General features: G+C 45.3%; 1 long non-coding RNA gene across 1 annotated transcript in view; it reads right to left on the reverse strand.

Moving 5' to 3' along the window:
* Nucleotides 1-23,118, reverse strand: part of LOC137650502 (uncharacterized) — a 67,241-nt gene that overhangs the window by 39,864 nt on the left and 4,259 nt on the right. The window contains exon 2 of the long non-coding RNA XR_011045968.1: nucleotides 2,307-3,023. This is a non-coding gene — a long non-coding RNA (uncharacterized lncRNA). The remainder of the gene's footprint in view (nucleotides 1-2,306; nucleotides 3,024-23,118) is intronic.

Genomic DNA, 23,118 nt, shown 5'->3' on the forward strand with positions numbered 1-23,118 from the left:
TTACCTTCTTCCCCTAAAGAGACTAGGGAGAAGAGCAAAAACGATAACAACGTTACTCGCTTGAACGAAACGTTTATCCTCCTCTTTCTCCCTCCGTCTCTATCTCTCTCTCTCTCTCTCTCTCTCTCTCTCTCTCTCTTGACTTAGAACCTGAGAGAAGAGCCCAATCATATATATCGTTAAAACATATTATTGTTAAAGGAAAAAACTGAAATATTTCCCAATTTATTAGAATTAAAACCATTAAGTTAAGAAAGAATGAACAAAACGCTAGACACGGTTACTCTTACTGCAACGTGACACCGTGAAAATTCTCTCTCTATCGTGACGATAGAGCGCAAGTTGAACGTTCTGAACGTCAACAACTGCAGAGACAAAACAAAACGTTAGTTCAACTTTGAAAACAGTACGAGACTATCAAAGAAATTCTTTCAAAAACATTAAAATAGCAAAATATGTTAACAGGTAAAACCGAAATGACGGGCTCAATGTTAATTAACTTCGGTACCAAGAAAAGACCGCCTACTATTAGGAAAGGTCGAATATAAACAAATATAAAAATTAATTTTAATAAGTTTATAATAAAAGGAAGTTAATCGAAGAGGCCTATAAAAGGCGGAGAGATATAAAATAAATCTATAACTTTTGTTAAGCAAAATTAAGAAAGAGAGTCTATACTCTCTTAGACACCAACACTTCCGTCTAAGGGAAGGGTCGGCCATTTAAAGGTGAAAGAGAGTTCATACTCTCTTCGTCACCATAATTAATCAAATTAATTCCAAAAGCTAACTAAGCTAATATAGAAGTTTCCAGTATAGCGAATAGCTGCAAATTTTAGAGAAATACTTCACCAAACCGTGAACAATACTCCAAAATCATAAGCGTATCCAAGAACGTCTTGCCGGAAGCACGACAGAGGAAAAAGTGAGGTGGCGTCAACAACAAGTACTGTAGTACCTGGCCACAGGTGGCGCTTGTGAGTACACCCCCTTCTAGTATAGTGATAGCTGGCGTATCCCTCCCGTAGAATTCTGTCGGGCAACGGAGTTGACAGCTACATGATTATCGGGTAAGTTTAATATTGAAAATTAAGGGCTCAATCGTCTGAGAGTGGAAGTGACGATCTCTATAAGATACGCCCGCAACCACTGAGGATACTACTGTGCGCCGATCAAGGCCTGCCGAACCCTTTTGCCCTTCGACATTGCTTCTCCCCTGGGCTTGGGAGCTTGCAAGAGGTCCCGGACTGGGAGGACGACTGGCACGCACAGAAGTATCCTCATGCGCAACACTGACACTGACACTAGGCACAGCACTGGCACTACCACTTCCCACTGCACTTTTCACTTTAAGTTCCTTGACATCTGCCAAGAGAAATTTGTGGTCACTCACTACAGACTCCACCTTATCACCTAAAGCCTGAATGGCACGTAACACATCCGACATATCAGGCTGAGCACTAGTAATAGGTTCGGGGGTCACCACTACAGGGGAAGGAAAAGGATGAGGATCATGGGGGGAGGAATAAACCAAAGAACGAGAAGAACTCCTCCTAACTCTCTCCCTCTCTAACTTAGCCGTATACTTGAGGAATTCATTAAAATCGAATTCCGAAAGCCCGGCACATTCCTCACATCCATCTTCCAACTGACAGGATTTTCCCCTACAGTCGGAACAAACGGTGTGAGGATCAACCGAGGCCTTCGGAAGACGCCTATTACAAGTCCTAACACTACATCGTCTTTGTCTAGGAGCTTGAGAATGGTCGGACATCTTGAATTAGAGAACAGTCAAGGGGGGTTTCCAAATTAAAGCAAAGATCGTTATACCATTAATCAAAATCAATCCAAAAGCTATCTAAGCTAAGGGAAAAGCTTCCTGTATAGCGAAGGCTAAAATTTCAGAGCAATACTTCACCAAAACCGTGAACAAAGACTCCAAAATCAACAGCGTATCCATGTAGGTCTTGCCGGCGGCACGACAGAGGAAAAATTGAGGTGGTGTTGACAAGAAGTACTGCAGTACCTGGCCACAGATGGCGCTGGTGAGTACACCCCCCTCTTGTATAGCGATCGCTGGCGTATCCCGTCCGTAGATTTCTGTCGGGCAACGGAGTTGACAGCTACATGATTATCGGGTAAGATTAATATTGAAAAAGCAGATTTCCTACATAAGCTAACCTACACAATACCATTAAAAATAGCAGACCTAATAGAATTTAAAAAACTTAGCAGTCTAGAAATTAAGCCTTTACATAAATAATTATGATTAGTTTACTGTTCTTAAGTATCTAAATCCTTTTTTACCTTCATTAGAGAGTTGTAGAGTGGTGTCTAAACAACATGCATTCAAAGAATGAACGACTCGATAGAATGGGCGACAGCAAATCTGGATTTAGCGGCCATGTTCCTGCCTTACACGTTTCAGGCTGAGCAATTCCATTAAGGCCACAAGGCAGCGGAGTTGAGATAGGAGGCAAAGGAGTTTGGCTGAGAGTCAACAGCCAGATTCTAGGTAGGAAGAGAGTCTATGCTCTCTTGAAATACATTCCATAACTGTTTGTGAATGAGGTAAATGGAATCTTAAAAATGAAATTCTTCCTCAGTACATTTCTTATGAGATGACATGCAGTGCATCCAGCTGATATATCTTCAATGGCATCATTATGGAGTAGCTAACAGGTCATTTTTCCAGCATCCTCCATAATATTCAGCATAGGACTTGGCACTCATCCTTGAAGAACGGTGAAACTTATTGGAACGTTCCTGTGAAAATGAAACTTGAAGAGTAAAACTGGAAACGAAGCAGTTACCAGAAATTCTGGGTCTATTGTTATGGTAGAGTAACGTCCCATGTTTAAGAAATCCTTCTTATTCAAACTGCCTTCGTAATGTTCTTATATAATTGTTTGTATCGAGTAATCCATCTTCTCTCCTGTACATCTTGTTTTCAAAGCCATGTCCTTTACCTTTATAAACATTCTCCGGATATTTTTTCTGCAACGCTTTCATCTTCGTCGAGACCTAAAATAAAACAAAAAAAATAGTTACACGAAAATCAGAAATAATAATAATAATAATAATAATAATAATAATAATAATAAAGTATCTTGCATGGATACAAAGCATTACTTTGAGGCAAATATCTAATTTTTATCGAAGATTAGTATTCTGTGAACAGTTATTCATTGCTCATTACTCAACTTTCAGTTAATATTATCTAATCAGTGTTTGCCTTTATAACTTCAGACACAAAATAACTGAAAAACTAAATCAAGATTTTTAAAATTAATTTGTATGTCTTCTAACCATAAGAACTTGAGTCACTTAAAAGGAGCTGGAACTTGGTTGTGAAGGTTTATAAAGAAGTGCCAGTAGTTATTGCTATGAGGTCGGTAAAATCAAGAAACCAAACAGGCTACTGAGAAGCCCTTGACTATGTGCTGCAGAGTTGCAAGAGCCAGGCAATCTAAAAGCAATCAAGGACTGAGAGGGCCCTCTGACCTTAACCTAAGACTTGTAGGGCAGTTGAAGAAGAAAGTTAAAGGATTCAGTTTAGTATGGAGTAGTTTGGAATTGAAATTTGTTCCTATACAAATACAAAACTTTGTCGTTTAAGAGAAGACTTATACTGTAATAAGAATGATGATGGAGGAAGTCCCTATAATCAAACAAGCTGGTTTAATTCCCAGGATTTAAAAGCATTTAGACAGGTAAAAGGACCCAAAGCGATGACCCCTGATGACCTTATAACAACCTGATAAAAAGATGTCCCAGGTTTCTACCAAAGCTTGACAGAATGTTATGGAAGAATCTACATCCATAAGGATATGGTGGCCGTTAATGTTCAGTCATTATATAAAACAAATTTAAATATATCTCTATCCATACTCCCCCACATAAGTTACTTGGTTGGGAGGCTTAACTGCATCAAACGTCCAATCCGGCAAGTAACAGCAAGAACGCAGCACCCTATGCAAAGGGAAAGAAAAGAAGAAAAAGGGTCAGGCATCCTTTCCTCTCATCCCAGAATTACGTTGCGACTTCTATCTTCAACAAAATTCTTTTTGTCTTGTACCAACGTACAGAGGGTAAAAGTATCCAGAGACCTGTGGGTGGTGAAGATCGCCTGGCGTTTCCAGACTCCAGCCACTGACAGATTCTTCCAGAAGGCTGATGTCGAACCAATCCTTTTGATTTCATGCACTTCTTGGGGAGTTACTCTGCTCCAACAGTACTATACACATATAATATGCCCGTTTCATGGCTTTCCAAAGATGGAAAATTGTATTCCTGTAAATCTTTTTCTTCACTCTACTGTTCCAGAGGGCAAGTTAGCCAGTGCCCTTTATTCCAACTGGTAGTATGTGTGTTCGTTCTCGTCAGAACCGAGAACAGGTAGCAGTTGCATGAGCTCTGTAGTGCAAGCCGATCCGTCTACTTGAGGATGGCTATGTTCCCGGTACATATCCTATTGCCTGCAAAGCGAGAAGGATACTACTATCCCTTACCCTTGGCAAGGGTTCTCAGTATTGCACTATTTCTCTAACTGGGAGACAACTGTAGGAGTCACGGTTCAATGACTCCTATGAATCGGTTTTCCTGGATTTTTTTATGATATTATCTCAAAGTTTCATCGAAGAGTTCTTCCTCTTCTAGGACAATCGCCAGAAGGTTCCCAAACGGAATGGGGCAATTGAATGCTTGTCCTCTGTTAAAGAGGATTCTAGCTGACATCTGGCCTAAGACACGTGGCATCTCGGCCTTGTATAAGTGCTGAGATTCAATTCAGAAATCACCTGTTCCAATCCATAACGTGCATCTGAATTGGAAGATCTTGCCGTCAGGATAATCTTAATCAGGGATCACTTTCCGTGCTTGGGAAGATCTTGGTCGAGGAGCAGTATCAGCCCGTGGGGAAATCTTAAGCGATGGTGTCACCAAAGCATCTCGAGAATGTCCTGAAGCATAGAAGGGACGGTGACGGCTGCCCACAGCCTGACCAGTAGTGTTCGAGCTTGGTCTCGTATGTCACCAATCACTGTTACCTTGGAAACCCTTCCCAGGGTTGGTTTTTTGTCACAGCACTGTTCCTACTATGCAACCGTGCATAGGAATCAGTTAAAGTCTTGAAATACTCTGCCAAATTGATCATTCTGTGCTTTGGTGACATCTCGAGAGAGGTTAGGTGCCCAAGCAGCTTTTGCCACTGATGTGCTGGCAATTTGTCTCGCGAGAGAAAGCCCCAGGCTGTCTCTCTCAGTCTCTTCACTCAATCCCCAGATGGAAAGACCTTGCCTAGTGTGGTCTTGACCAAAGGTGGAACTTTCGAAGGATGATCGGTCGATTCTGAGACCGCCTGCTTTACTGCCTGGACAAAGCCCAGAAACCAAGGGGGTATCTCTCGAGAACGAGACTGTTCCTGACTGAACCCCACGAGTCTGTTTCCTTGGCTTAAGTGGAGAGCCAAGGAAAAGGGAGTGCACGAGAGGATGTCGCCTCATGCCCTTCCTTGTGTTTAACTTCTTTAAGGAAGTGGGCACCGTCCATATGTCTGAGTGAAAGATCGACCTGTGAAGGAAAAGCTATCTTCCTATGCAAAGGAGCCTGCCGTTCCTCTCGCAAAATAGACCAATTGCACGGAGAGCGTTGGTGAGGCAAGAGTAGGAAAAGCGGGGCTGGCTTGCACCTTTCTCAGTTGTCACAGGTAATTGATCTACCTGTGCACGCTTGAGAGGGGACTGTGTACGTTTACGAGGTAACAATTGATATATATAGCGTGCTGGCATGAGCGCCTTTCTCAGCTTACCCAGATAAGGTGTAGTCCACCTGTGTGCATCTGTCTTCCCGCATGCACTTGAGAACTAGAACTCGCCTTTATTCTAGACAATGCTTCTTGTGTGCACAAGTATTGAAGGGAAGACTCCCCCAAGAGAGCAGCACTATGCATAGCAGAAGTGTGGCACACACCTTTGTTAAGCAGATGAGTTTGCCTGCCCACCTCGCTAGGTGGTAGAGTGTACCATGCTGAGAAAGACTCATCAGCTATATTCCAGATAGTGCACTACCTCGCGAAGGAATCTGATATTAATCGATGTAAGGTCAGAGGAGGGTAAGAGACCGACGAAGGCTCGGTCCCGTGAAGTATCCATCTCTACTATTAGAATAAAAGGCGACTTATATCACATGCAGCCTTCCATCAGGCAAAGAAGCTCGTCCACCCACTTCACTAGTATTCGGTGAATGGGTGCACAATACTACGCAAGTAGAATGGACCACAGTACTCCTTCAGGAGGAGGCATTCGCTCATAAAAGGCTATTAAGGCTGCAGGAGATGGATTACACCAGCAACTTATTCGTGAGGATAAAAATTTTTTTTTCCCTCTGATTATCAGAAAATGGAATGGGTTCCGGGTTACCTGGTCAACCAATTACACATTAAGAGTAGCCTACAATTCCCAGGGATTGTTACTGTTGCAAGTTACTGTTACTGTTAGCAAGTTTCATTGAGTGGAACACGAAACCTTGACTCTCAAGAGAAGTCATTTCTCATCGGTTACTCATGAGGGGGCAAAAGACTGTCTAGTAACTAAACATCTCAAGTTGATTGATACAAAGACGTGCAACCAGTTGCATGCTATATAGGGGGGGAAATCCTGTCCTCCTGCTGCCTCCAATCCAGTGTGAGTTGGCCATGTAAGTATGCTTACAGATCAGTAATACCAGGGTAGCCAGAACTTCCTAGAGAAATGTTATTTTTATTAGTAAAATAAATTTTTGAATATACTTACCCGATAATCATGTAGCTGTCAACTCCGTTGCCCGACAGAATTCTATGGAGGGATACGCCAGCTATCACAATACTAGAAGGGGGTGTACTTACCAGCGCCACCTGTGGCCAGGTACTATAGTACTTCTTGTTGACACCTCCTCAATTTTTCCTCGGTCCACTGGTTCTCTATGGGGAGGAAGGGAGGGTCGATTAAATCATGATTATCGGGTAAGTATATTCAAAAATTTATTTTACTAATAAAAATAACATTTTTCAATATTAAACTTACCCGATAATCATGTAGCTGATTCACACCCAGGGGGGTGGGTGAAAACCAGTGTACAAGATTAAAGGATAGCTAAGTATCCCATATTTCATATAACAGTTATCTCAAATAACAATGAAATAATAAGTACCTGGTAAGGAAGTCGAATTGAACCGTTACTCTGCCTCTTTTTTAAGTTCGTCTTCCTTACTGAGCGCAGCGTTCCTCTTGGAGGCTGAATCAACTCAAAGGTGCTAAAGTATATAGGGCTGCAACCCCTACTAAAGGACCTCTACACAACCTCTAACCCAGGCGCTTCTCAAGAATGAATTGACCACCCGCCAAATCAAAAGGATGCGGAAGGCTTCTTAGCCTACCGTAACAACCATAAAAACAACAATAAAAGCATTCAAGAGAAAGGTTAAAAAAGGTTATGGGATTAAGGGAATGTAGTGGCTGAGCCCTCACCTACTACTGCACTCGCTGCTACGAATGGTCCCAGGGTGTAGCAGTTCTCGTAAAGAGACTGGACATCTTTAAGATAAAATGATGCAAACACTGACTCTCTCCTCCAATAGGTTGCATCCATTATGCTCTGCAGAGAACGGTTTTTATTAAAGGCCATCGAAGTAGCTACGGCTCTTACTTCGTGGGTCCTTACCTTCAGCAATGCAAGGTCTTCCTCCTTTAAGTGAGAATGGGCTTCTCTAATCAGAAGCCTTATATAATACGAAACCCCGTTCTTGGACATGGGCCTCGAAGGTTTCTTGATGGCACACCATAAGGCTTCTGACTGTCCTCGAATAGGTTTAGACCTATTAAGATAATACTTGAGAGCTCTGACAGGGCAAAGAACTCTCTCTAGTTCGTTACCTACCATGTTGGAGAGGCTAGGTATTTCAAACGATCTAGGCCAAGGACGTGAAGGAAGTTCGTTCTTTGCTAGGAATCCGAGCTGAAAAGAACATGTTGCAGATTCGGTCGTGAAACCAATGTTCTTGCTGAAGGCATGAACCTCACTGACTCTCTTAGCTGTTGCAAGGCAGACGAGAAAAAGAGTCTTGAGGGTAAGGTCCTTGAAGGAAGCTGACTGGAGAGGTTCGAACCTAGGTGACATAAGGAACCTTAAGACTACGTCTAGGTTCCAGCCTGGAGTGGATAGACGACGCTCTTTAGACGTCTCAAAAGACTTAAGGATGTCTTGAAGGTCCTTGTTGGAAGAAAGGTCCAAACCTCTGTGGCGGAGAACTGAAGCCAACATACTCCTATACCCTTTAATCGTAGGGGCTGAAAGGGATCTCTCATTCCTAAGATGTAAAAGGAAGTCAGCTATTTGGGTCACAGAGGTATTGGTAGAGGATACTGAATTGGCTCTACACCAGCTCCGGAAGACTTCCCACTTAGATTGGTAGACTCTACGAGTGGAAACCCTTCTTGCTCTGGCAATCGCACTGGCTGCCTCCTTCGAAAAGCCTCTAGCTCTAGCGAATCTTTCGACAGTTTGAAGGCAGTCAGCCGAAGAGCGTGGAGGTTTGGGTGCAACCTGTCTACGTGAGGTTGACGTAGAAGGTCCACTCTTAGAGGTAGAGTCCTGGGGATGTCGACTAGCCATTGAAGTACCTCTGTGAACCATTCTCTTGCAGGCCAAAGGGGAGCAACCAGCGTCAGCCGTGTCCCTTCGTGCGAGATGAATTTCTGCAGAACTTTGTTTATTATCTTGAACGGTGGGAATGCGTAAAGGTCGAGATGGGACCAGTTCAGTAGAAAAGCATCCACATGAACTGCTGCAGGGTCTGGAACTGGGGAACAGTACAGCGGAAGTCTCTTGGTTATGGAGGTGGCAAACAGATCTATGGTAGGTTGACCCCACAAGGTCCAAAGTCTGTTGCACACACTCTTGTGGAGGGTCCATTCCGTGGGAATGACCTGATTCCTTCTGCTTAGGCGATCTGCTGAGACGTTCATATTGCCCTGAATGAACCTCGTGACCAAAGTGAGGTTTAGACCTCTTGACCAAATGAGGAGGTCCCTTGCGATCTCGTATAGGCTCCTCGAATGGGTCCCTCCTTGCTTGGAGATGTAAGCCAAGGCTGTGGTGTTGTCTGAGTTCACCTCCACCACTTTGCCTAGCAGGAGGGACTTGAAGTTCAGCAGGGCTAAATGAACTGCTAGTAGCTCCTTGCAGTTGATGTGGAGCATTCCCTGTTCCTCGTTCCACGTTCCCGAGCATTCCCGTCCGTTCAAGGTCGCACCCCAGCCCGAGTCCGATGCATCTGAGAAGAGATGAAGATTGGGGGTCTGAATAGCCAACGATAGGCCCTCCCTGAGAAGGAGATTGTTCTTCCACCACAAGAGAGTGGTCTTCATCTCTTGGGTGACTGGGATAGAGACTGCTTCGAGAGTCAAACCCTTGTCCCAATGAGCTGCAAGATGGAATTGAAGAGGGCAGAGGTGGAGTCTCCCTAGCTCGACGAACAGGGCCAGTGATGAAAGGGTCCCTGTGAGACTCATCCACTGTCTCACCGAGCAACTGCTCCTCTTCAGCATGCTCATGATGCACTCTAGGGCTTGGCTTATCCTGGGGGCCGATGGAAAAGCCCGAAAATCCTGACTCCGAATATCCATTCCCAGGTACACAATGGATTGGGAGGGAATGAGCTGAGACTTTTCTATGTTGACTAACAGACCCAGTTCTCTGATTAAGTCCAAAGTCCAGTTGACTCTCCAGACAGCGACGACTCGTGGAGGCTCTCAACAGCCAGTCGTCTAAGTAGAGGGAGGCTCTGATGTCCGATAAGTGGAGGAATTTTGCTATATTCCTCATCAGATGCGTGAACACCATAGGAGCTGTGCTTAGGCCAAAACACAGGGCTTGGAATTGGTAGACAACCTTTCCAAAAACGAATCTCAGGAAAGGTTGGGAGTCTGGATGAATAGGAACGTGAAAGTAGGCATCTTTCAAGTCCAACGAGACCATCCAGTCCTCCTGCCTGACCGCTGCTAGGACCGACTTCGTCGTCTCCATCGTGAACGTCTGCTTGGTGACATACGCGTTGAGCGCGCTGACGTCCAGCACCGGTCTCCAACCTCCTGTCTTCTTGGCCACTAGAAAGAGACGGTTGTAGAAGCCCGGGGATTGATGGTCCCGGACTATAACCACTGCCTTCTTCTGCACAAGTAGCGACACCTCCTGGTGTAACGCTAGCCTCTTGTCCTCTTCTTTGTAGTTGGGAGAGAGGTTGATGGGAGATGTGGTCAGAGGTGGTTTGAGGCAGAATGGAATCCTGTAACCCTCCCTCAGCCAACTGACAGACTGGGCGTCTGCACCTCTCTTTTCCCAGGCTTGCCAGAAGCTCTTGAGTCTGGCTCCTACTGCTGTCTGGAGATGCGGAGAGTCAGTTTTTTCCTTTAGAGGCCTTGGAGCCTTTCCTAGACTTGCTCCTGGAAGAGTCTGGACGGGAGCTTCCTCGGCTGGGGGCTCTACCACGAAAGGGCGGTATGAACCTCGTAGCAGGAGTATCAGCCACTGGGGTGCGATAAGTCCTGGGGACTGAGGTAGCAACCTTAGACTTACGAGCCGATGAGGCTACAAGATCATGTGTGTCCTTTTGTATCAGGGCAGCAGACAAGTCCTTAACCAGCTCTTCGGGGAAGAGGAACTTCGAGAGCGGAGCGAAAAGGAGTTGTGACCTTTGACAAGGTGTAATGCTGGAGGAAAGGAAGGTACACAGCTGTTCCCTTTTCTTAAGAACCCCTGATACAAACATCGACGCAAGCTCACCAGATCCATCTCTAATGGCCTTATCCATGCAGGACATTAATAGCATGGCAGAATCCTTGTCCGCAGGGGAGGTCTTCTTGCTGAGGGCCCCCAGGCACCAGTCTAGAAAGTTGAACATCTCAAATGCTCTAAATACACCCTTCAGGAAGTGATCAAGGTCTGAGAAGGTCCAGCAAACCTTAGAGCGCCTCATTGCAGTTCTCCGAGGCGAGTCTACCAGACTTGAGGTCAGCCTGGGCAGAGGCAGGTACTCCCAAGCCTGGTTCCTCTCCTGTGGCATACCAAACGCTCGCTTTAGAAGTGAGCTTAGTCGGAGGAAACATGAAAGAAGTCTTGCCAAGGTGTTGCTTAGTTTGCAGCCACTCCCCTAAGATCCTTAACGCTCTCTTAGAGGACCTTGCTAGGACTAGCTTAGTATAGGTGGACTTAGCTGGCTGCATGCCCAGCGAAAACTCAGATGGTGGAGAGCGGGGAATAGCAGAGACAAAGTGGTCTGGGTAAACCTCCCTAAGCAGAGCCAAGACCTTACGAAAGTCAATAGACGGTGGAGAAGGCTTGGATTCATCCACGTCTGACGAGGGATCCAGGTGTGCCGCCTCATCATCAGACGCCTCATCACCAGAGTGTAGCGAAGAGATCGGACAAGTATGCTGAACAGCAGAGTCAGAACGAGCAGGAACAACAATATTAGTGGTTTCCTCTTCAAGAATCTGTTGAGGGAAAACCTGAGGCTCAGACTGCAAAGGCTGAACAAAAGAAGAAGCAGAAGGTAGGCGCATGGGTGGAGGAGGCTGACTCCTGGCATGAGTGGCTGAACCCAAGGGTTGCGCTTGCTGAGTGGTTGGCGGAAGCGGAGTAGCAAGTTCCTGTTCCTGCGGTGTGAGCGGAGCGCGATGAGGTAGAGGCTGCGCAGAACGTGGTAAATGTCTCGCAAGCTGAGGCTCCTGAGGCGCAAGGCTAAGGTGTTGTGGTGCTTGCCTTGTGGAGGGTTGAGCTCGCTGCAGCGAGAGCTGAGGAGACTGACTCATGGACGGGAGAGGTTGTTGTACCTCAACCGAGTGTTGCATCACTGGTGGAGCAGCAAGTGGAAGCGGAGGAAGAGAGGTATAATCCTCCTGATCCCATTGTTGAGGTTGCCTTAAGGAAGGCGGAGGCTGTACACCACTGGGAACAGCAAACTCAGAACGTGGCTCAACATCGTACGCCTGGCAGGCGGTACTGCGGTCAGGCGGAGCGAGCGCAGGCGGAGCGAGCGCAGGCGGAGCGAGCGCAGGCGGAGCGAGCGCAGGCGGAGAGAGTGTAGGCGGAGGCGGAGGCGCAACCTTCTCAGCCCGACACTCACGCATCAAGTCCGAAAGCTGTGCCTGCATGGACTGTAGTAGAGTCCACTTGGGGTCGGCAGAAACTACAGTAGGCTGAGGTAAAGCCTTAACAGCAGAGCTCTGTTGTGGCAGAACCTTACTCCTCTTGGGCGGAGTGCAGTCGACTGATGACTGCGGCGAGTCAGAGCTGAGCCAATGACTGCAGCCCGGCTGAGCACTCGCGGACTGGACTCTGCGTTTGAGTGGTCTAGAGACCTGAGTCCAGCGTTTCTTCCCTGACAATTGATCAGCGGACGAGAAAAAGACGGGCTCAATCGTCTGCAGGTGGGAGTGACGGTCTCTGGAAGACACGCCCGCAACCACCGAGGATACTTCTGTGCGCCGATCAAGGCCTGCCGAACCCTTTTGCCCTTCGACATTGCTTCTCCCCTGGGCTTGGGAGCTTGCAAGAGGTCCCGGACTGGGAGGACGACTGGCACGCACAGAAGTATCCTCACGCACCACACTGACACTGACACTAGCACTTGGCACTGCACTGACACTAGCACTCGTCACAGCACTGGCACTAATTCCACCCACTGCACTCTTGACCTTAAGTTCCTTGACTTCGGCCATAAGAGACTTATGATCACTTACCACTGACTCTACTTTATCGCCTAAGGCCTGAATAGCACGCAAAACAACAGACATATCAGGCTGAGGGCAAATAGTAGGTTCGGGGGTAGCCACTACAGGGGTAGGAAAAGGTAGGGGATCATGAGGTGAGGAAAAAAGTGAAGAGTCAGAAGAACTCCTCCTAACTCTACCTCTCTCTAACTTAGTTGAATATTTCAAAAGACGGACAAAATCAAGTTCCGAAAGTCCGGCGCATTCCTCACATCGATTTTCTAACTGACAGGGCCTATCCCTACAGTCAGAACAAGCGGTGTGAGGATCTACCGAGGCCTTCGGAATACGCCTATTACAAGACCTACATCGTCTATGGGTGGGGGCTTGCGAAATGTCAGACATCTTGAATCCAAAGAGTTAGCCAAAGGGGGTTCCAAAATCAAGCAAAAGATCGTTAACCGTTAATCAGGACTATATAAAAGCTATCTAAGCTAATATAAGAAGGTTTCCAGTAAAGCGACAGCCGAAATCTGAGAGAATACTTCACCAATTAGCCGTGAAAATACTCGAAGATCATAAGCGTATCCCAGAACGTCTTGCCGGAAGCACGACAGAGGAAAAATTGAGGAGGTGTCAACAAGAAGTACTATAGTACCTGGCCACAGGTGGCGCTGGTAAGTACACCCCCTTCTAGTATTGTGATAGCTGGCGTATCCCTCCATAGAATTCTGTCGGGCAACGGAGTTGACAGCTACATGATTATCGGGTAAGTTTAATATTGAAAAAGATGTTATTACAGTGAATCTCCTTGGCGATCGCTCTTGAGCAAGAGAGCGACTGATCGCACGCAACAACTTCTAAAAGGTACGATTGAGAAATATGATATTTTGATTATAAAATAAATTTATGAATATACTTACCCGGTGAATATATAATAGCTGACGTCTCCGACGGCTCGACAGAATTCAAAAACTCGCGAGCGATCGCCATGAAGGTAGCGGGTGTGCCCACCAGCGCCGACTATCGGCCAGATACCGCATATACATGTAAACAGCTCCAGTTCTTCTCATCCCGCTGGGTCTCTATCGGGGAGGAAGGGGGGCCTTTAATTTATATATTCACCGGGTAAGTATATTCAAAAATTTATTTTATAATCAAAATATCATTTTTAAATATTAAACTTAGCCGGTGAATATATAATAGCTGATTCACACCCATGGTGGTGGGTAGAGACCAGTATCAATACAGTTTACGGCGTATATGCTTAGAGTTTTTGACAGTTATATCATAACAAAACCCAAATAAATATAGGTACCTGGTAAGGAAGCTGACTCTAACGATTACTCTGCCTTGTTAGTCCGCTTTCCTCACGAAGCCCAGCCATCCTCTTAGGATGCTGAAAGACTCCCAGGAGCTGAAGTATCCAGGGCGACAACCCATACAACAGGACCTCATCAAAACCCTTAATCTGGGCGCTCTCAAGAAATGACATTTGACCACCCGCCAAATCAAAAAGGATGCGAAAGGCTTCTTAGCCTTCCGTACAACCCAATTAAAAACATTTCAAGAGAAGATTAAAAGGATATTGGAATTAAGGGAATGTAGTGGTAGAACCCTTACCCACTACTGCACTCGCTGCAACGAATGGACCCAGTGTGTAGCAGTCCTCATAAAGAGTCTGGACATCTTTTAAGTAAAATGACGCGAATACCGACTTGCTTCTCCAAAAGGTCGCGTCCATAATACTTCGCAGAGATCTGTTTTGCTTAAAGGCCACGGAAGTTGCTATAGCTCTTACTTCGTGCGTCTTAACCTTAAGCAAGCAACGATCTTTTTCACTCTAGTGAGAATGAGCCTCTCGGATTAAAAATCTAATAAAATATGACAAAGTATTCTTTGACATAGGCAATGAAGGCTTCTTAACTGAGCACCACAAGGCCTCAGATCCACCTCGTAAGGATTTAGTCCGAGGTAAATAAAACTTCAGAGCTCTAACTGGACACAGCACTCTTTCAAGCTCGTTGCCTACGATCTCTGACAGGCAAGGTATATCAAATGACTTAGGCCAAGGACGAGAAGGCAGTTCATTTTTGGCCAAGAAAACCAAGCTGAAGTGAACATGTGGCTTTATCTGTAGAAAAGCCGATGTTCCTACTGAAGGCATGGATCTCACTGACCCTTTTAGCCGAAGCCAAGCACACTAAGAAAAGCGTCTTGAGGGTGAGATCCTTCAGGGAGGCTGAATGTAATGGCTCAAACCTGTCGGACATTAGGAACCTTAGGACCACGTCTAAGTTCCATCCAGGAGTTGCCATACGACGCTCCTTAGAGGTCTCGAAGGACTTAAGGAGATCTTGGAGATCTTTATTATTGGACAGATCTAAGCCTCTATGTCTGAACACAGACGCCAACATGCTCCTGTAGCCCTTAATAGTGGGTGCTGAGAGGGAGCAAACATTTCTCAGATGTAGGAGAAAGTCTGCAATTTGGGCTACAGAGGTACTGGACGATGACTTGCACCAGTCTCTAAAGACTTCCCACTTCGACTGATAGACCTTGATGGTAGATGCTCTCCTAGCTCTCGCAATCGCTCTGGCTGCCTCCTTCGAAAATCCTCGAGCTCTTGAGAGTCTTTCGATAGTCTGAAGGCAGTCAGACGAAGCGCGGGGAGGCTTTGATGAAGACTCCTTACGTGGGGCTGCCGTAAGAGATCCATCCTTAAAGGTAGACTCCTTGGAACGTCTACCAGCCATTGAAGTACCTCTGTGACCCACTCTCTCGCGGGCCAGAGTGGAGCAACCAATGTCAACCTGATCCCTTCGTGAGAGGTGAACTTCTGCAGCACCTTGTCTAGGATCTTGAAAGGTGGAAAGGCATAAACGTCCAGGTGAGACCAGTCCAGCAGGAAAGCGTCTATGTGAGCTGCCTCTGGATCTGGAACTGGAAAGCAGTAAGTCGAGAGCCTCTTTGTCAGAGAGAGTAGCAAAAAGATCTATGGTGGGTAGACCCCATGTCATCCATAGCTTCTCGCACACAGTCTTATGCAACGTCCACTCCATGGAGATGACTTGTCCTCTTCTGCTGAGGCCGTCCGCCAAAACATTAATTTCTGCACAAATCTCGCCATAGGAGAGATGTTACTGCCTTAAATGGAGTTCCTTCTGATCCGTGGATCAAAGACCCAAGCCTTCCAGACTGTCCAGTGGAGCTCCCAAATCCGCTGCATCTGAAAACAACACATGGGTTGGGTTCTTGATCGCAAGAGAAAGACCTTCTCGAAGTCTGATGTTGCTGTCCCACCAAGTCAGACATGTCTAGACTGAATTGGAGATTGGGAAAGAGAAACTCACTAAGCCCTTCTCCTTGTTCCAATGTTTTAGGTGAAATAGGAAAGGGCATAGGTTGAGTCTCCCCAGAGAGATAAACTACTCCAGCGATGAAAGAGTTCCCACGAGGCTAGTTCAAACTCTTACAGAGCAACTGTTTTTCTCTTGCAAGTGAAGGACTTTTAACAGAGCTTGTTCCATTCTTGCGGGAGACGAAGAGGGCCAAAAAATCAGACACTGTATCTCCATTCCCCAAAAAAGAATAGTCTGGGATGGGATACTGTAAGTTACGACTTCTCTACGTTCACTATGAGACCTAGCTCCTTGGTTAGGTCTAATGTCCATTAGAGGCTCTCCAGACAGCGATATAATGACGACGCCCTGATTAGCCAGTCGTCAAAATAAAGGGAGGCTCTGAATCCTCAAAAAATGTAGAAAGCTTGCTACATTTTGCAAGGGCCTTGTAAAAACAAGAGGAGCAGGAATGAGGTCGGAGTGCAGGGCTCGACAGTGGTACATTACTTTCCCGTCCACAAACCTCAGATGTAGTTGAAAGTTTGGATGAATCGGGAAGTGGAAGTATGCATCCTGAAGGTCGAAAGAGACCATCCAGTCGCCTTCCCTTAATGCTGTCAAGACAGCTTGGTAGTCTTCATCGTGAAGTTTGTCTTGACAATGAACACATTGAGCGCACTTACATCTTAAGTACTCCTGCAGTGAACGTGGCTGCCAGATCATTGAAGCCATCCCTGATAGTCTTGTTCCTGCAGAGAACGTGGCTGTCAGATCATTGGAGCCATCCCTGATAGCCTTGTTCATGCATGACATAATTGTACAGCAAAACTTCAAACGCTCGAAAAACTCCTAACAGGAGATGGTCTAGCTCTGAAGCCGACCATAAAATCTTGGAGCGTCTCATGGCCAGGCGCCGGGGAGAGTCTATGAGGCTTGAGAAGTCTCTCTGGGCAGAGGCAGGAACTCCCAAGCCGAGAACTTCTCCCGTGTCATACCAGACGCTCGCTCTATAAACCAGTTTAAAAGGAGGGAAAGCATAGGCTGTCTCCCCCAAACTCCTCCTGGTGATCAACCAGTCGCCTAGCAAACGTAAAGCTCTCTTAGAAGAGCGAGAGAGCACTAGCTTAGAAAACAACGGCTTCGAAGTAGCTAGGCCTAGTGTAAACTCTGACGTTTAGGCGAACGAGGAGCAGCAGTTACAAAATGGTCCGGACAAAGATCCTTAAAAATCAGCATGATTTTTTTAAAGTCCATAGAGAGCTGAGCAGCTTTAGGCTCCTCTCCGTCTGACAAAGTCCCCAAGAGAATATCAGTAGGAGGGGGATCAGCAACTTCCTCATCTGAAGGAACCTCGTCCAACAATTGCCGAGTCTCAAGCAAGGGAGAGACCTGCCGTGGTGGCAATGCTTGACAAGCAGAGTCCACACGCAAAGGAGCAACGGTAGCAGTCAAAGACGCTACGTCATGTAACTGCTTAAAGGACTGACCAGCAACAACAACAGGAGCGGGAGGACGCTCGACGTCAAGTCGAGACTGCCTTGACTGCCTAGATAGAGCAGTTAAAACAACTCTTGACTGTGGTGCTTGACGTTCAACGTCAAAACAAGGCAACTGAGCTGGTTGGCGAACGTCCTGAACGTCAACACGAGACTGCGGCAGCGGCTGAACGTCAACACGAGGCTGCGGCAGCGGCTGAAAGTCAACACGGGACTGCAGCGAGTGAGGATCCAAGTCACGTGACTGACGTGACAAACTACCGACATCACGTTTCATAACGTCAAAAGGACGAGTAAATGCTCATTTGGGCGGCTGACGGCCAGAGTCTCGTTTAGTGTAACGGCGACTCGAAAGCGAAGGTTCATCGTGAACCTGCTCAACGTCATACTTCTCCAAAAGGGAGGCAAGCTTAGTCTGCATGTCCTGCAGGACAACCCATTTAGGATCAACAGGAGTTGGAACGGGCCGAGACGACGGTAACGTCTGTGTTGGCAAAACATTGCCTTTACCGCGACCCTCGGACCCCGTGTTACGCTTGCGTTTAATAGGCGAACCGTCTTCCGACGACTGCAAAGGGTCAGAGCTGTCCCCATGGCTACAGCCAGGACGCTGGACCTGTCCTGAAGGGACTGACTTCCGCTTTAAGGGTCTAGAAACTTTGCTCCAAGGTTTCTTTTGCGAGAAGCCTTCGGATGAAGAGGAGAAAAAACAGCCTCGCTCGTCTTATGGTAGGGGCGATCTTGCTAGACACGCCCGATACCATAGAGGGAACGTTTGTTCGTTGGTTAAAGCCTCTCGTCCCCATAAGTCCTACGACATTACTTCTCCCTGGTAGCATGGGAGCCTGAAAGAGGTCTCGGACTAGGTGAACGACAAGCACGAACAGACGAACCCTCGGTCGCAACACTAAAAAACACTTTGCGCAATTATCACTTTATCGCTTCGATTTTCTGATTTGCACTTAATTCACTGAAATCGTATTTTTCAATAATTTCACATTAGGCATGAATAAAACTGATTTCTACCTGAAGCATGCAATTCTCCCCTACATCAAAAGGTTATAATTGCGAAATGAGTCGTATAATGTAAGCACATTAGTACAAGCAAAAATCAGTAAACATATATATCGAATAAAACGGAAATATATAAAGTTAAAAGGATCAGTGACTGGGGAGGAGACTAAACACTAGTTCATTAAAGACTACGTTTTCAATCTCTCACCGTACAGTGCCTTGGGACGAGAATAAAAACTAAAAACGTTTTATCCTTTCTCCCCGTACAGAGACTTGGGACGAGAGTAAAAAAAAAAAACTGAATCGAGAACAACGTTACTCGCTTGGGACGAGAATAAAGATCGGAACGTTCTCTCTTCCTCTCTCTCTCTCCGTCTCTCTCTCTCTCTCTCTTGATTTCACACAGAAGAGAAATGCCCACTCACCCTTCGTCAATAAACAGGTTATTTGACCAAAGGAAAAAACTGAAAGGACTAAGAAATTGAAAATTAACAAGTTCCTTTAAATTAGTATTTAAAACACTTCAGTTTGAAAGAAGAATGAACAAAACATCAAAATCGATTTACTCTTTCTGCAAAGTGAAACCGTGATTCTCTCTTTCTCTATCATAACGATAGAGTGCAAACTGCGTAGCATAAATAAACCAAACGTTAGTTCATCTTTGAAACAGCACGAAGACTATTCAAAGAAAATCTTTCATAAAATATCTGCTAAAAAATATTCATTTCATAACTCTTACAGAGCAAATGATTTAAACTTAACGAAAATAAAAGTTGAATGGGCTCAACGTTGTTTAACTTCGGTTTCCAAGTTAGGATCGCCTACTCTCGGACTAGGGGAGGAATAGGTAAGGCCGCATATAAACAAAACATAAAATTTATCTTGATGTTTAGTATAAATGGAAAGCTAATCGAAGAGGCCTAATAAAGGCGGGTGAGATATAAAATATATAGAGGAAAATCTATAATTAACAACAACAATTTATAACGTGATAAGATAATTGCTAAAAGCCTAAAACACACTTCCGTACACTAAGGGAAGGGTCGGCCATCTTTACTCTATGGAAAAAACCAGAGATAAAAGAGCAAGGGCAAAACACTTTTACTCTCCTTTCAAAAGCATTTCTTTTGAGGATAGTATTGAATAATCCAACACGGCGAAAGCAATAAAACCAAAACCAAGTACTTCACCAATTCGGTAGAAAACTCGAGGTCATAATAGCGAGTGGAATCGACTTGTCGATGAAACCGACAGAGAAGAACTGGAGCTGTTTACATGTATATGCGGTATCTGGCCGATAGTCGGCGCTGGTGGGCACACCCGCTACCTTCATGGCGATCGCTCGCGAGTTTTTGAATTCTGTCGAGCCGTCGGAGACGTCAGCTATTATATACAGTGATACCTCGGTACTCGACCATAATCCGTTCGAGATCCGTGTTCGACCTCCGATTTGTTCGAGTACCGAATTTTTTTTCCCCATAAGAAATAATGGTATATATTCTATTCCGTTCCCAAGCACTCGAACAGGCCCAAAATATTAATAAAACGTGTACCTAAACAACAATAATTATCTAAATGTGTATGAAATTGGTCAGAAAATCCTATAAAACAATTTTAAACCATTTACTGTACTAAAATAAAACAATTTTAAACCATTTTCTGTACTGTAGTGAACATACCTTTGAGCAGCGGTTCGATGGCATACAGGGATGGATGTGGAGAGGATGGAAGGGGGAGGTTACTGCTTGGAAGGAGAGTCCCCTTCCATGATGTGGCGGGGTAGTTCTCCTTCAGGAGTTGTTTCTCTCTCCAATGAAAGGGTGGGCAGATCTATTTCAGGGGTTTCTTCTCTTCTTTGTCTCTTCTTTGGAGGAGAAACAGGCTTTGATGTAGCAGCTTTCTTTTCTTTTGTGAAAAACTGGTCTATTGTTAATTGTTTCTTCCTCCTCTGCAGTATTCTTCGAAAATGATACATGACACTATCATTAAACATATGCACTGCCCGGTTTGCTACTGCAATTTCTGGGTGGTATTTTTCAGCAAAAGCCTGCACATCTGCCCACTTGGAACAAATTTCATTGATGAGAGAACTTGGAACATCCTCCCTTACCTCATCCTCTTCTGAAGATTCCTGCTCCACAATCAGATCCTGCTGCTGTTGTTGTTGCAGGTGCAACAATTCCTCCACAGTCAACTCGGTAGAATGGCTTTCTACAAGCTCATCAATATCATCCTTGTCGACCTCAAGCCCCAAACTCCTGCCCATGACAACAATTTCCTCAACGACATCAGTGTCATCAGAAATTACAGGGGTAGCAGTGCTTGGACCCGCCTCTGGTTGGAAACCTTCAAACTCCCTCTCTGTGACACATGATGGCCACAGCTTACGCCAGGCAGAGTTCAATGTCCTATAGGTCACACCTCGCCAAGCTTGGTCAATCATGTTAACAGAGTTGAGGATGCTGAAGTGTTCCTTCCAGAATTCCTTTAGGGTCAACTTCGTGTCACTGGTCACTTCAAAACACTTTCTGAAAAGGGCCTTGGTATAGAGTTTTTTGAAGTTTGAAATGACCTGTTGGTCCATGGGCTGGAGTATGTGAGTAGTATTGGGGGGCAAGAATTTGATTTTGATAAAGCTGTATTCTTCTTTCAAGTCATCCTCGAGACCTGGAGGATGTGCAGGAGCATTGTCCATAACCAGAAGACATTTCATTGGCAAGCTCTTTTCAATGAGGTAAGCCTTAACCTGGGGGGCAAACACTTCGTTTATCCACTCAGTAAAGAATTGTCTTGTGACCCAAGATTTAGTGTTCGAGCGCCACATAACTGGTAGTGCACTTTTACAAATATTATTTCGTTTGAACACCCGGGGGTTGTCCGAGTGGTACACTAACAAGGGTTTGATCTTGCAATCGCCACTTGCATTTGCACACAGCAACAATGTTAGCCTATCTTTCATTGGCTTGTGACCTGGCATCTTCGTCTCGTCCTTGGTAATGTACGTATTGGCTGGCATTTTCTTCCAAAATAACCCAGTCTCATCACAATTAAAGACTTGTTGTGCGATCAAATTTTGTTCATTTATGTACCGATCGAATTCCCCCACGTATTTATCGGCTGCAATTTGATCCGAACTAGCTGCCTCCCCATGCCTAGTAACACGATGAATACCTGTTCTATTACGAAACTTTTCAAACCAACCCCTGCTCGCTTTAAATGTAAATGAATCACTTTCACTGGTACTCGGACTTTTCTTCACTAATTCTTCATAGATATGCAACGCTTTTTCACAAATGAACGCTTCACTAACACTTTCCCCGGCCAACTGTTTTTCTTTAATAAATATTAAAAGCAACTTTTCCATCTCCTCAATCACTTGTGGCCTTTGCTTAGTTACCGCCGTAACTCCCGTTGCAACATTCGCCTTCTTAATCATTTCTTTATGCTTTAAAAACGTAGAAATGGTCGACTTCGCCATTCCGTATTCTACCGCTAAATCGGACACTCGTACACCATTCTCATATTTCGCTATAATTTCCTTCTTCAACTCGATCGTTGTTCGCACTGTTTTCCTCTTCTCCTTCCCCTTAACACTCATTACTTTCTTGGGACTCATTATGAAAGCTAAAAAAGCAATTAAAAGCACTGAAAATCACTAAATCACAACGAATGCTGATCGCGCGTTGTCTGAGTGACGCTCTCGAGAGAACTGATGCTTCCCGAACAAGCGAGAGTGGCCGAGATGGCGCGATCATCACAAAGCCCATGCGGTCGTCACGTGTTCGGCTGGTCGAGTACCGAATTTTTGGTCGAGCACCGCAGCAAAAATTTCTCGAAAATTTTGGTCGAACTCCGAATTGTTCGAGTATAGAGTCGTTCGACTACCGAGGTATCACTGTATTCACCGGCTAAGTTTAATATTTAAAAATCATCAATCTATTGTTGGACAGGTATGTAAGCATAAGTCCATCTAAGAACCAGTTATAAAGACTGTGGAGGTGGGACGAACATACAAGCACAGCATGAATTATTAGTTGCGTTGGGAACTCGGTTGGAGAACGTTAACTTCCACAATTGAGACCTCCTTCTTCCTATGAAATACATGAACGTTTGTATTTCTTCATTTCTGATCGGCTTATGTAAAGTTTCGGAGTCTAAGTATTTTAAAAGCTAAGATGGTCGATTGGAAAGCTAGGAAGGAACTGCCTGAAATGAAGGCAGAGTCTACTTGAGGGTAGATTCCCTATGTCTGGGTATGGGGAGGTAGGAGGGTAACTCCATTGCCTAAGGGGTAAGCCTTCTTGCAGGAATAATATATGGGCGATGAATCCAAACATTATTGCCCAAAGAAATTGATCGCCAACTAGCTGTAGCACTGTAATATGTTCATGAGCAGTGTGTCCAACACGAAAATTCAAGCCACTAACATAGCGATCAGACCTACGTTGGTAATATATATTTGCCAGCCCACCTTGTGCGAGGGGCATGCTATTATTCGTAAACATAAGCAGAAACTGAC

The sequence above is a fragment of the Palaemon carinicauda genome, chromosome 12 (assembly GCF_036898095.1).
Source record: "Palaemon carinicauda isolate YSFRI2023 chromosome 12, ASM3689809v2, whole genome shotgun sequence".
NCBI classification, from domain to species: domain Eukaryota; kingdom Metazoa; phylum Arthropoda; class Malacostraca; order Decapoda; family Palaemonidae; genus Palaemon; species Palaemon carinicauda.